This window comes from Myotis lucifugus, unplaced genomic scaffold, assembly GCF_000147115.1.
Source record: "Myotis lucifugus unplaced genomic scaffold, Myoluc2.0 scaffold_216, whole genome shotgun sequence".
Classification (NCBI taxonomy): domain Eukaryota; kingdom Metazoa; phylum Chordata; class Mammalia; order Chiroptera; family Vespertilionidae; genus Myotis; species Myotis lucifugus.
In genome coordinates this window covers 1,385,073-1,395,609 of record NW_005871264.1, presented here as the reverse complement: position 1 = coordinate 1,395,609, position 10,537 = coordinate 1,385,073, and the positions used below count along the sequence as shown (strand labels likewise).

The 10,537-nt window shown below is 47.7% G+C and overlaps 1 pseudogene across 1 annotated transcript; it reads left to right on the top strand.

The window, feature by feature from the left end:
• The first annotated feature begins 496 nt into the window (after window positions 1–496).
• Window positions 497–3,092, top strand: LOC102431085 (annotated as a pseudogene). Its single transcript, XR_002831490.1, has one exon. The product of XR_002831490.1 is annotated as a bromodomain-containing protein 9 pseudogene (transcript).
• Window positions 3,093–10,537: the final 7,445 nt, after the last annotated feature.

Sequence of the window (10,537 nt, the reverse complement as noted above, 5' to 3'; positions counted from 1 at the left end):
GAACGCTGTCTCCGTGTCATTCCTTCATTGTCGACTCCGTCCGCACGGTTGGGGAAACCCTGATCCTGACGGGGTTGGACGCTGGGACCATTGGTGTGCGAGGTCTTTGCAGCTTCTCGCGATCCTGGGCTCCTGGAGCTGAACGAGCCGAGCTCTCGGGCCAGTCATCATATCGCATTACAGAGGAGAAACCAAGGTGTATGTTGGTAACCTGGGAACTGGTGCTGGCAAAGAAGAGTTAGAAAGGGCTTTCAGTTACTATGGCCCCTTAAGAACTGTGTGGATTGCAAGAAATCCTCCGGGATTTGCCTTTGTGGAATTTGAAGACCCTAGAGATGCAGAAGATGCAGTTCAAGGCCTGGATGGCAAGGTGATTTGTGGTTCCCGAGTGAGGGTTGAACTATCAAGAGGTCTGCCTCTCAGGCACAGAGCCAGGGCCGCGCTTGCTGCTGCCCTCGGCCCCATGCCCCAGCCCCGCCGCCGCCATGGGCAAGAAGCACAAGACCGAGTGGCGCTCCTCGTACGAGGAGTATGCAGACAAACCCTTGGAGAAGCCCCTGAAGCTGGTTCTCAAGTTTAGAGGAAGTGAAGTGACTGAACTCTTGGGATCTGGCCATGATTCCAGTTACTACGATGACAGGTCAGACCATGAGCGAGAGAGGCACAAAAAAAAGAAGAAAAAGAAGAAAAAGTCAGAGAAGGAGAAATACCTGGACGATGACGAAAGAAGGAAACGGAAGGAAGAGAAGAAGCGGAAACGGGAAAAGGAACACTGTGACACGGAGGGAGAGGCTGATGACTTTGATCCTGGGAAGAAGGTAGAGGTGGAGCCACCTCCCGATCTGCCAGTCCGAGCGTGCCGGACACAGCCAGCTGAAAATGAGAGCACGCCTATTCAGCAACTACTAGAACATTTCCTCCGCCAGCTCCAGAGAAAAGATCCTCGTGGGTTTTTTGCTTTTCCTGTCACGGATGCAATTGCTCCTGGATACTCAATGATAATAAAACATCCAATGGATTTTGGCACAATGAAAGACAAAATCATGGCTAATGAATACAAATCAGTCACGGAATTTAAGGCAGATTTCAAACTGATGTGTGATAATGCAATGACATACAACAGACCAGACACTGTGTACTACAAGTTAGCTAAGAAGATCCTTCACGCAGGCTTTAAGATGATGAGCAAAGAGCGGCTGTTAGCTTTGAAGTGCAGCATGTCGTTTATGCAGGACATGGATTTTTCTCAGCAGGCAGCTCTTCTGGGCAACGAAGACACAGCTGTTGAGGAACCAGTTCCCAAAGTTGTACCTGTACAAGTAGAAACTGCTAAGAAATCCAAAAGGCCGAGTAGAGAAGTCATCAGCTGCATGTTTGAGCCAGAAGGAAATGCTTGCAGCTTGACTGACAGCACAGCAGAAGAACATGTGCTGGCCTCGGTGGAGCACACAGCAGACGAGGCTCGGGACAGGATCAACCGACTCCTTCCAGGTAGCAAGATGGGCTACCTGAAGAAGAGCGGAGATGGGAGCCTGCTCTACAGCGTGGTCAACACAGCTGAGCCTGATGCCGACGAGGAGGAGACCCACCCGGTGGACCTGAGCTCCCTCTCCAGCAAGCCGCTCCCCGGCTTCAGCTTCACCACTCTGGGCTTCAAAGATGAGAGAAGAAGCAAAGTCACATTTCTCTCAAGTGCCAGTACTGCACTTTCAATGCATAATAATTCTGTATTTGGAGACTTGAAATCAGACGAAACGGAGCTTCTGTATTCTGCCTATGGAGATGAGACAGGTGTGCAGTATGCGCTGAGCCTGCAGGAGTTTGTGAAGGATGCTGGGAGCTACAGCAAGAGAATGGTGGACGACCTTCTGGACCAGATCACAGGCGGAGACCACTCCCGCATGCTCTTCCAGCTGAGGCAGAGGAGAAATGTCGCGATGAAGCCATCAGATGAAGTAAAGACTGGGGACTCCCTAGGAGATGGTGGCTCTGTGCTGGATTTCATGTCAATGAAGTCGTATTCTGACGTCTCTTTGGACATCTCCATGCTCAGCTCTCTGGGGAAAGTGAAGAAGGAGCTGGACCATGATGACAGCCATTTGAACTTGGATGAGACGACAAAGCTCCTACAGGATCTGCATGAGGCACAAGCAGAGCATGGGGGCTCCCGGCCATCGTCCAACCTCAGCTCCCTGTCTAACACCTCCGACAGGGATCAGCACCACCTGGGAAGCCCTTCTCACCTCAGTGTCGATAAGCAGCCAGAGGTGACCCATGACCCGTACGAATTTCTTCAGTCTCCAGAACCTGCAGCCTCTACAAAGAGCTAGCCTTGTAGATAGTCATTAATTGTTTTTCTTTGTTTTGTTTTTATTTTGTTTTGTTTTTATTTGCATGTACAGAGTTTTTGTTGTGAGACAAAGACTATCATGGTCCCTTGGGCCTGCAGGAAGCAGCGCAGGGAGGGGGTGAATTGTCTCTGATCATGTTGGCTGCACATGGACCTAGTGTTTCTGTAGATAGTCCTGTGAACCTGAAGAGTGGGAACCCTAAATAAAGGGGGTGTAAAGCTGGTGTGGTCTTTCTCTGAGCTTCGTGGTGTCAGTGAAACCCTTCTCTGCGGCCGGTGTGGGCGCACCTGTTCTGCCCCGTGTCCCCCACAAGTGGCCTTTGGGAAGCAGAGTCTGTTGGGGATCCTGTATATTCTTTCCCACTGTCCCCCCACATCCCCGCATTTCTGAGGCAAATCTTGGTAGGGGCCATACAGAAGCACATGGGGAGCCGGTCGAGCACCCTCCTGGTCCTGGACAGGCAGGGAGTTGCGTACAGCTTCCCTGTGCTTAATTCATATGCCTGAGAAAGGAGTACATTCTGCTGGAAGACTTGGAGGTCAGCTGTCTTACCAGTTACGATGAAGTGTTATGTCCATAAAATGTTTTTTATTCTGGATATGTTTGCTGGATGCCTGCTTATATTGGCAAAGTATAAAGATCTTAATAAGATACACAAAGAGTGTAATTGTATAGAATTATTTACAGCATTACTAGGTGTCCACTTTTGTGTGACTTTTCAGTAAAAATCCTTTGTCACAAAAAAAAAAAAAGAAGATGCATGCCTCGGAGATCTCGTTTGGATAGACCACCTGCCCGACATCCCTTTGATCCAAGTGATAGATGCTATGAGTGTGGTGAAAAGGGACATTATGTTTATGATTGTCATCGCTATAGCCGACGAAGAAGAAGCAGGTCACGGTCTAGATCATATTCGAGATCCAGAGGTAGACGATATTCTCGCTCACGGAGCAGGAGCAGGGGAAGGAGGTCGAGATCAGCATCTCCTCGACGATCAAGATCTGTATCTCTTCGTAGATCACCATCCGCTTCACTCAGACGATCTAGATCTGGTTCTATAAAAGGATCGAGATCACGATCAAGATCCAGGTCTATTTCACGACCAAGAAGCAGCCGATCAAAGTCCAGATCTCCATCTCCAAAAAGAAGTCGTTCCCCATCAGGAAGTCCAAGAAGAAGTGCAAGTCCTGAAAGAGTGGACTGACGTTCTCAAGTTCACCTTTTAGGGAAAAGTTATTTTGTTTACATTATTATAAGGGATTTGTGATGTTTGTAAAAAGTAACCTAGGAAGGTTCAGGGTTTGATCTCTGTTCAACCATCTAATCAAAATGGATCTGGATTATTACTCTGTAAATTCACAGCAGTAAGATAATATAAATTTTTGTTGAATGTATTAACATCTTATGGTTTGCAAATGTGAGTTTTTATTTGGCACATTTAAATAAAATGTTTCGAACTAGAAAAAGAAAAAATTTGCCGGAAGCCGGTCCATCCTTGCTGCTTGACACAGTCGCTGCAGGAAACATCTGCACAGCATATGTTTCAAGGGACCTGGCTTATATAGCATACTGTTCTTAATATGTTTGCTCCCCTTAGCACTATGTGTTTTAACCAAGGTCACCTCTCCGAGAAAGGTTGTTTCCCCAGCTAGGGATTTTTCCCTGAAGTTAGGGAGGGGATAAAACCCCTTAACTAAGTGCCAGGCGGGTAGTTAATCACTTTAACTACAAACAATCATGCTTAACCTACATAATCTTTACTCCCTGGAATGGAGATAAGAAACGCCCTAACCTTTGCAATAGAAATTGACAGGATTAAAATCAACTGGTATAAATACAGATGTAACAAGACAATAAACACCAGAACTTGGCTGGAGAACTTGGCTGGAGATCCTGGCTAGGCTGCTGATCAACTGAACGCTGTCTCCATGTCATTCCTTCATCGCTGACTCTGTCCACACCTTGGGGAACCCCTGGACCTGCTGGGGTTGGACCCCAACAAAGTCACCTAATAAATCCTAGCCCATTTCTACACAAACCGCTTCCTGGCCACATGTTGGAGGCGCATTCACTTTATCTTACCTGGATCCTGGGCGCCCAGCGTTCCCCACCTGAGGCCCCGCCAGCAGAGCTGCTTTTCCCTTTGGATTAAATGGGATTTAGTTCCTCAGAGCTAAGGTGTTATTAACTGATAACAAAAGGATGCCTGTTTTTTCTCACCCTTTGGCTAATTACAAATCACCAACTTTAATATTTCATAGTAAAAGTAATGTCTCAAGCTGTCAGAGGAACTTTTTCTGGCCCAAGGGCCACAATAGGTGAAGTGAGCTGTGGCTTGTGACGGGGACACTTTTCCCCAGTGAGTGAGTGCTGCTGGGAGCCTGACACCTGTCCGCTGAGCTGCGTGCAGGTTGGGACTGGTCAAGGGCTGGAGCCCCAGAGGCGAAATACATGAGCAAGTTTAAGCAGGACTAGACGGAAAGCTAAATTCTGAAACCCCTTCTGGCTGTAAGGATCTTTGTTTTCTACCAAAGAGAAAATTCAGAGCATTTCCATATATGTGAGCTTCCTTAGGGAATCCCAGAGAGAAGGGCGCCACACCACATTCGTTTCCACTGTCACTGGGATGGAGAAGCAGTGGACTCTAAGGGAGCTTCCAGGTCAATCTGGAACCCCCTGGCCTGTGGTGGGAAATTCTGTTTCTTTGTTATGGGGTGGGGCCACGACATTAGTAACAAAGAAACAGAATTTCCGGAGGATAAGGCCCAGAAATCAGGATTTTAAAAAGATTCCCAGGTGATTCTAATGTGCAGCCAAAGTTGAGAACCACTGCTCTAGGGGGCTTAGGTATAGGTGTGCTGGTTTGAGAATTGCCTTGAGTAAAATAACTGGGAATTGTGGACAGACATGTTCTGGTAGTAGTGCATTTTTTGAGATTGTGAAATTAACTGCTGTGGATTGCATTCCTTAAGAGCAGAATCTGAGACGGGGGTTCTTGTGCAATTGATGGAGGGTGTGCTGTCAGGAGGAGCATGGGAAAAGCAGATGCGCCCAGGGAAAAGCCACTGCAGTCTAGCTCCCTCCCCATCCACTGAGAAACCCTAGGATATGAATTGTTCGGCAGAACTAGTCCCAGTTGAAGCCATGGGGCTGGTTAATGATGGGTCTGAGGTCTTGCCCATGGGAAGAGGGTAACTGGCCCTTGCAGCTACAGAATGGAGGCAGTGACAAAGGGGGTCTGGGTGGGACTCCATCAGCACCCACAAGGGGCAGAACCGCCAGAGGACATGTTAGACCAGCTTGCTGGGCCCCGCCCCTCAGAGGTTCTGATTCAGTCGGTTTGGGAGATGCCGGTGCTGGGGGCTGCACTCTGAGACCTACTGCACTACAGTAACTTCACAAAATTCGCCGTGATTATCTGTGTATATACAGGAACTGAAGGCTTAGCACTTTCCTGACCATTAGAAAGAGATCTGAGCTGAAACAAGTGGTTTCCTGTTGTGTTCAAATAAAACTGACGACTCCTCCACTAGTGGTAAACTAAATCTTAGCTTTTAGGTCAGTAGGAAGAGGCGGTTTGCCTTGCTTCAGCATCAGGGCTTAGGGGCGCTGCCGAATGTGATGCCTTTTGCCAGAACATTTCTGCGTGGCGGAGCATGTCCGTTGATTTTATTTGAAGGAGTAAGAATTCATTTGTTCTTCTAAATAGAGTTTATAGTCCTGATGGTCCCGATGGTGAGCTGTGTCCTTCACAGGGATTGAGAGCATATAATGCCACAGCCCCTCCTTCCAGAGGCTCCCCCGTGTGACAGCTGTGTGTTCAGAAGGGCTAGCAGGTCTGTTTTTCGTAAGCACTCCTGTTTTCTGAGCTCCTGTAAAGGGTCAGGAATGTGCTAGGGACCTCACAAGCATTATTTTATTTAATCCTCACAGAAACCCTGTGGGCAAGATATTTTTATCCCCCATTTTACAAAAGGGGGTGCTTCCAGAGGTTAAGTAACTTGGTCAAGGTCATACAGGTAGTGGAGATGGCGAGGCTGACTCCAAATTGTGTGCTCTTGATTTCTGTGCTGCCATTTGCAAAGCTGTGTGGAGTAAATGTCTCCGTCTCTCTACCTAAGTAGTCCCCGACGTTTAACTTTTGCTAACTGTCTACAGTCTCTGAGCTTTCCGGATCCATCCAAGTAGAGAGAATTTGACTCATGAAAACTTTTAATGCCACAGGAAACACAACAAGGAATGCAGGAGGAATCTCCTCTGCCTCAAAGGAAGTTCCTTCGGCAAAAGCATTTGAAACACCTGCTACCTTCTGGGCACTGTTCCATGATTCTAACAAGTCCCAGCCTCCCTCGTTGGTAGTGAAGCCTGTTTAGCTTGGAGAGAAGGTTCTGGTGGTAAACAGCACAAAACCTGACGTCTCCGGCCTGGAACTGGTTTTCCAGATGCATGTGGGCATTGGCAGCCCGAGGCCTTGGCTCCTGCCTTCAGTGCAGACAGCCGAGCCCTCCCAGGTGGAGCAGGCGAGGCTCTGGTCTGAGGTGCACCTGTGGGTCTCCGGTTCCCTGACTCTCCTATTGCTCACAGGCCGGAACACAGTGCTGCAGAATGCAATGCCCTGATCTTCCTGGGGCTCCGTTTCTGACACAAGGTATTAAAGCCAAGTCTCCTTGGATTGGATGAGCTGAAATCTCCGCACAGGCACAGTTCCAGGCACGATGAGGCATACACTCCAGCATATGTTAGGCCCATGGGGATGGGTGCCTTCTCTTCAGGTTATTAAGAGCAATGGTGTTGCTGAGATCCAGAGCTGGCTCCTATCATTTCAGCCTCACCTTTGTCTCGGAATCAAGAGTTAAGGGATTTCCCCCACCACCCTAAAGAAAATTCTCACATATTCTGTGGGGAAATATCTAATAGTACCTAACCCCTGAGTGGGGCTCCAGAAAACAGATATAACCAGTCCAGACCTCTAAATAGAAATTGCCCACTTTATTTTTCAAATATATATATTATTTTTATTGATTTCAGAGAGGAAGGGAGAGGGAGAGAGAGAGAAACATCAACGATGAGACAGAATTGTAGATTTCCACCATCCTCATTTTAATATACCTGGTCTGTTAACCAATAACAATGAACAAAAAATATAAAAGAGCCGGCAAGCATGGGTTTGAGAGCAGCAGGAGAGGCGGTCTCAGAGCCCTCTGTGAAAGTCCGAGCTATAGATGGGCAGGCTGTGGGAGCTTGTGTTGGCGGTGGGAAAAGGGCACCTGGCGTTAGCCATGCGTTAGGCTGGACGGTTCAGCAACCTCCCTCCTTGAGTTTGGCTTGAAAGAATTCAGAGCCAAGGAACTTAAAGGAAAATTTAGAAAGTGACAGAAGTAGTAAAAGGGCCCTCCCTTGGAGCTTAGAAGCAAGAGGTTGAGAGATATGCATCTTGAGGAGAAAGGGAGGAGAAAGGGAGGAGAGGCGCAAGGGCATACTCCAGGAAAGAGAGCATGCCCTGGGGAAAGAGGGGGTGGGGAAGGGGGCTGGATGCTCCTTAGAGCTTTTATCTGAAGGTCTCAGGGGAAGATCTCAATAGAGCATGTTTCCCCCGGGTCTCCTCGGGGCCTCCACCGGTGCCAGGGGGTCATTAGTCAATGCAGCAGGTCCTGATATGGTGCTGCTTCTCTGGGCCTGGAGCTGAAACAACTGAAGCCTAGATGTCACCTTCCAGGAGTTAATGCTTAAGGGAGTGGTCAGGCAAGGGCTTGTGGTTTTGTGCGTTGCTAGGCACCTGGGGCTCTCCGCCCTGGTGACCCTCTGCACCTGGCCCACGGTTCTGCTCTGCTCATGCTGTTTAACTGCCTACTCCACTTGCATTATAGGAAAGGAGAACCTATGAAGTATGTTACAACTACGCCTCTTTAGACTACATTAGACTGGCAGAAGTCCAAAAGCTGGGTCATCGTGCCAGGGGCTGGGTGAGGCTGTGGGCCTGCAGGCACTGTGTGTTGCTGGTGGGAGAGCAGCCTGGTGCAGCCATTGTGGAGAGGAAGCAAGCACTGTTATTTGTGGTGAGGGGAGTTGGTGGAGTCTGGAAGAGAGGATAGGCAAGGCCGTACCGGGTAACTCAGTTGGTTAGAGCATCGTCCCGCTATGCCAAGGTTGCGGGTTTGATCTCTGTTCAGGGCACATACAAGAAGCAACTAATGAATATATAAATAAGTGGAACAAATGGATGTTTCTCTCATTCTCTCCTTACCTCCTCCTCTTAAAAAAAAAAAAAAAAGGTAGGCAAAATGTGGATGCAGCAGAGAAACAATAGATTAGATGTACCTATAATGAGTGCCATTGGTGGATCTTAAAACCATTCTGAGTGAAAAAAGATTCAAAATGAAATATAGTAATGCCATTTATAGTAATGCCATTTATGAAATTTAAATGTGTAGAGAACAGCAAAACACATTTTACAAGAATGCATACCAAGAAAGATACACATTACACCCATTAGAACAGTTGGCTAAAGTCAGGGAGGACCTGTGAAATACATGAAACCAACAGAGGAGAAAAAATAACCTGAAAGAACTTGGAGGGTGAATACTGGTGCGAGGGCTTGTCCTAGTGGGAAACCGTGTGGGCGTGCGTCCCCATTCCACCCAATGGTGTGTTGGTAAATGTTTAACAGCATGTTCGTCAGTGGTTCTCGAGGGAAAGTAAACTCTGATTCATGGCGTTTACTGATTTCCAGGGTGAGACTACCCTGCTAGGGCTGATTTTCAAAGACAGTCTGGGAGATGCACCCTTGCTGCTCTCCTGAGTCTGCATGATGGAGTTTACAACTTCCTTCCTGCTCCCTGCCACCCGCAGTGTCGTCAGTAACAGTAACTGTTTGAAGGCCAACATCTCTATGTCCCAGGTAAGGCAGAACTCTAGTGGGAAGTCATGATACACACGGCTCACCCTTTAAGGCTCATGGACCGGGCACTACCACCCCAACTGAAATCTATTTTCTTCTTCGTTTCTTGAAAAATGGTAGTTATGTTTCTATCTCCCCAATCATTATTGACCAAATAAACCACAAATTATCCCCCAAATGTCTACTTTTTTGTTGGCTGAGAAATGCAATTAGCACCATATTTCCTAGGAAAAAAGCTATTTCTTTGAAAGGATTAACCATTACTGGTAAAAGGTCTAGATAGGCCTCTACCTGAAAAGGAAAATTGGGGGGGGGGGTTAGGGGGGGCTTGCAACCTAGTTCAGCATCAGGTTGAAACTGCAGTCTTACTTCCCCACTCTGACTGACTTGGGCGGAGCTGCAGAGCATGCCCCCAAGGCCTCGCCAAGACTGACTTTGGGCGGAGCTGCGGGGACCCTCAGGGGCCCGCCACAGGAGGGGATATATAGGTCAGAGCCTCCCCATGAGTAGAATTCAGGCTTTGGATTCGGAATTCTCCTGGGCTATCAGATCTGCGAAATAAAGGTTAAACTTTCCTCCCTCAGAGTGCTGGCTGATCGTTCTCCCGTGCATTCTGCCACGACATACCAAGTCATAACTTTAAATAGTTCATCCTTTAAAAACTGCAAACATACACCAGCAGCATTTCCATACTTCTCCGGGAAAACAAGAACCACTAAAAAAATTCTTCCTTGTCATGCCATCAGAGGGTCTCAACCTCATCACTCTGGACATTCTGGCTCGGATAACTCTGTCGTGGGGGCTGTCTGTGCACCATAGGAGGTTTAGCAGCATCACTGGTCTCTACCCACTCCATGTCCATGCCATCCCAAAACCAAAAATATCTCCAGACACTGTCAAATGTACCCGGTGGCAAAATCACCCCCAGGTGAGAACCAGTGCATTAGAAATATTCAAATCTTTTATCTGAGGAGGCTTTGCCATACAGCATTATACGGTAAAGCAGCTGTCATTTGTGTCAAGTAGGAATGAGTGTGTTACAGGAGTTCATAAATCTTTATGAAATGCTTTTGTTTAGATCAGTTTTTGCCACGAGCTGTGACCAAACCAACATTTTCCATCATCAGATATCTTCTTAGTTTGAGTTTTAAAAACAGAGACGTCTGGAATGGGTCAAACTGCCAAATAGCTAAGGTAGGTACTAATGACCAATAGTTTTAAAGAGCCGTTCAGCCCTAGCCGGTTTGGCTCAGTAGATAGTGTCAGCCTGCGGACTGAAGGGTCCCGG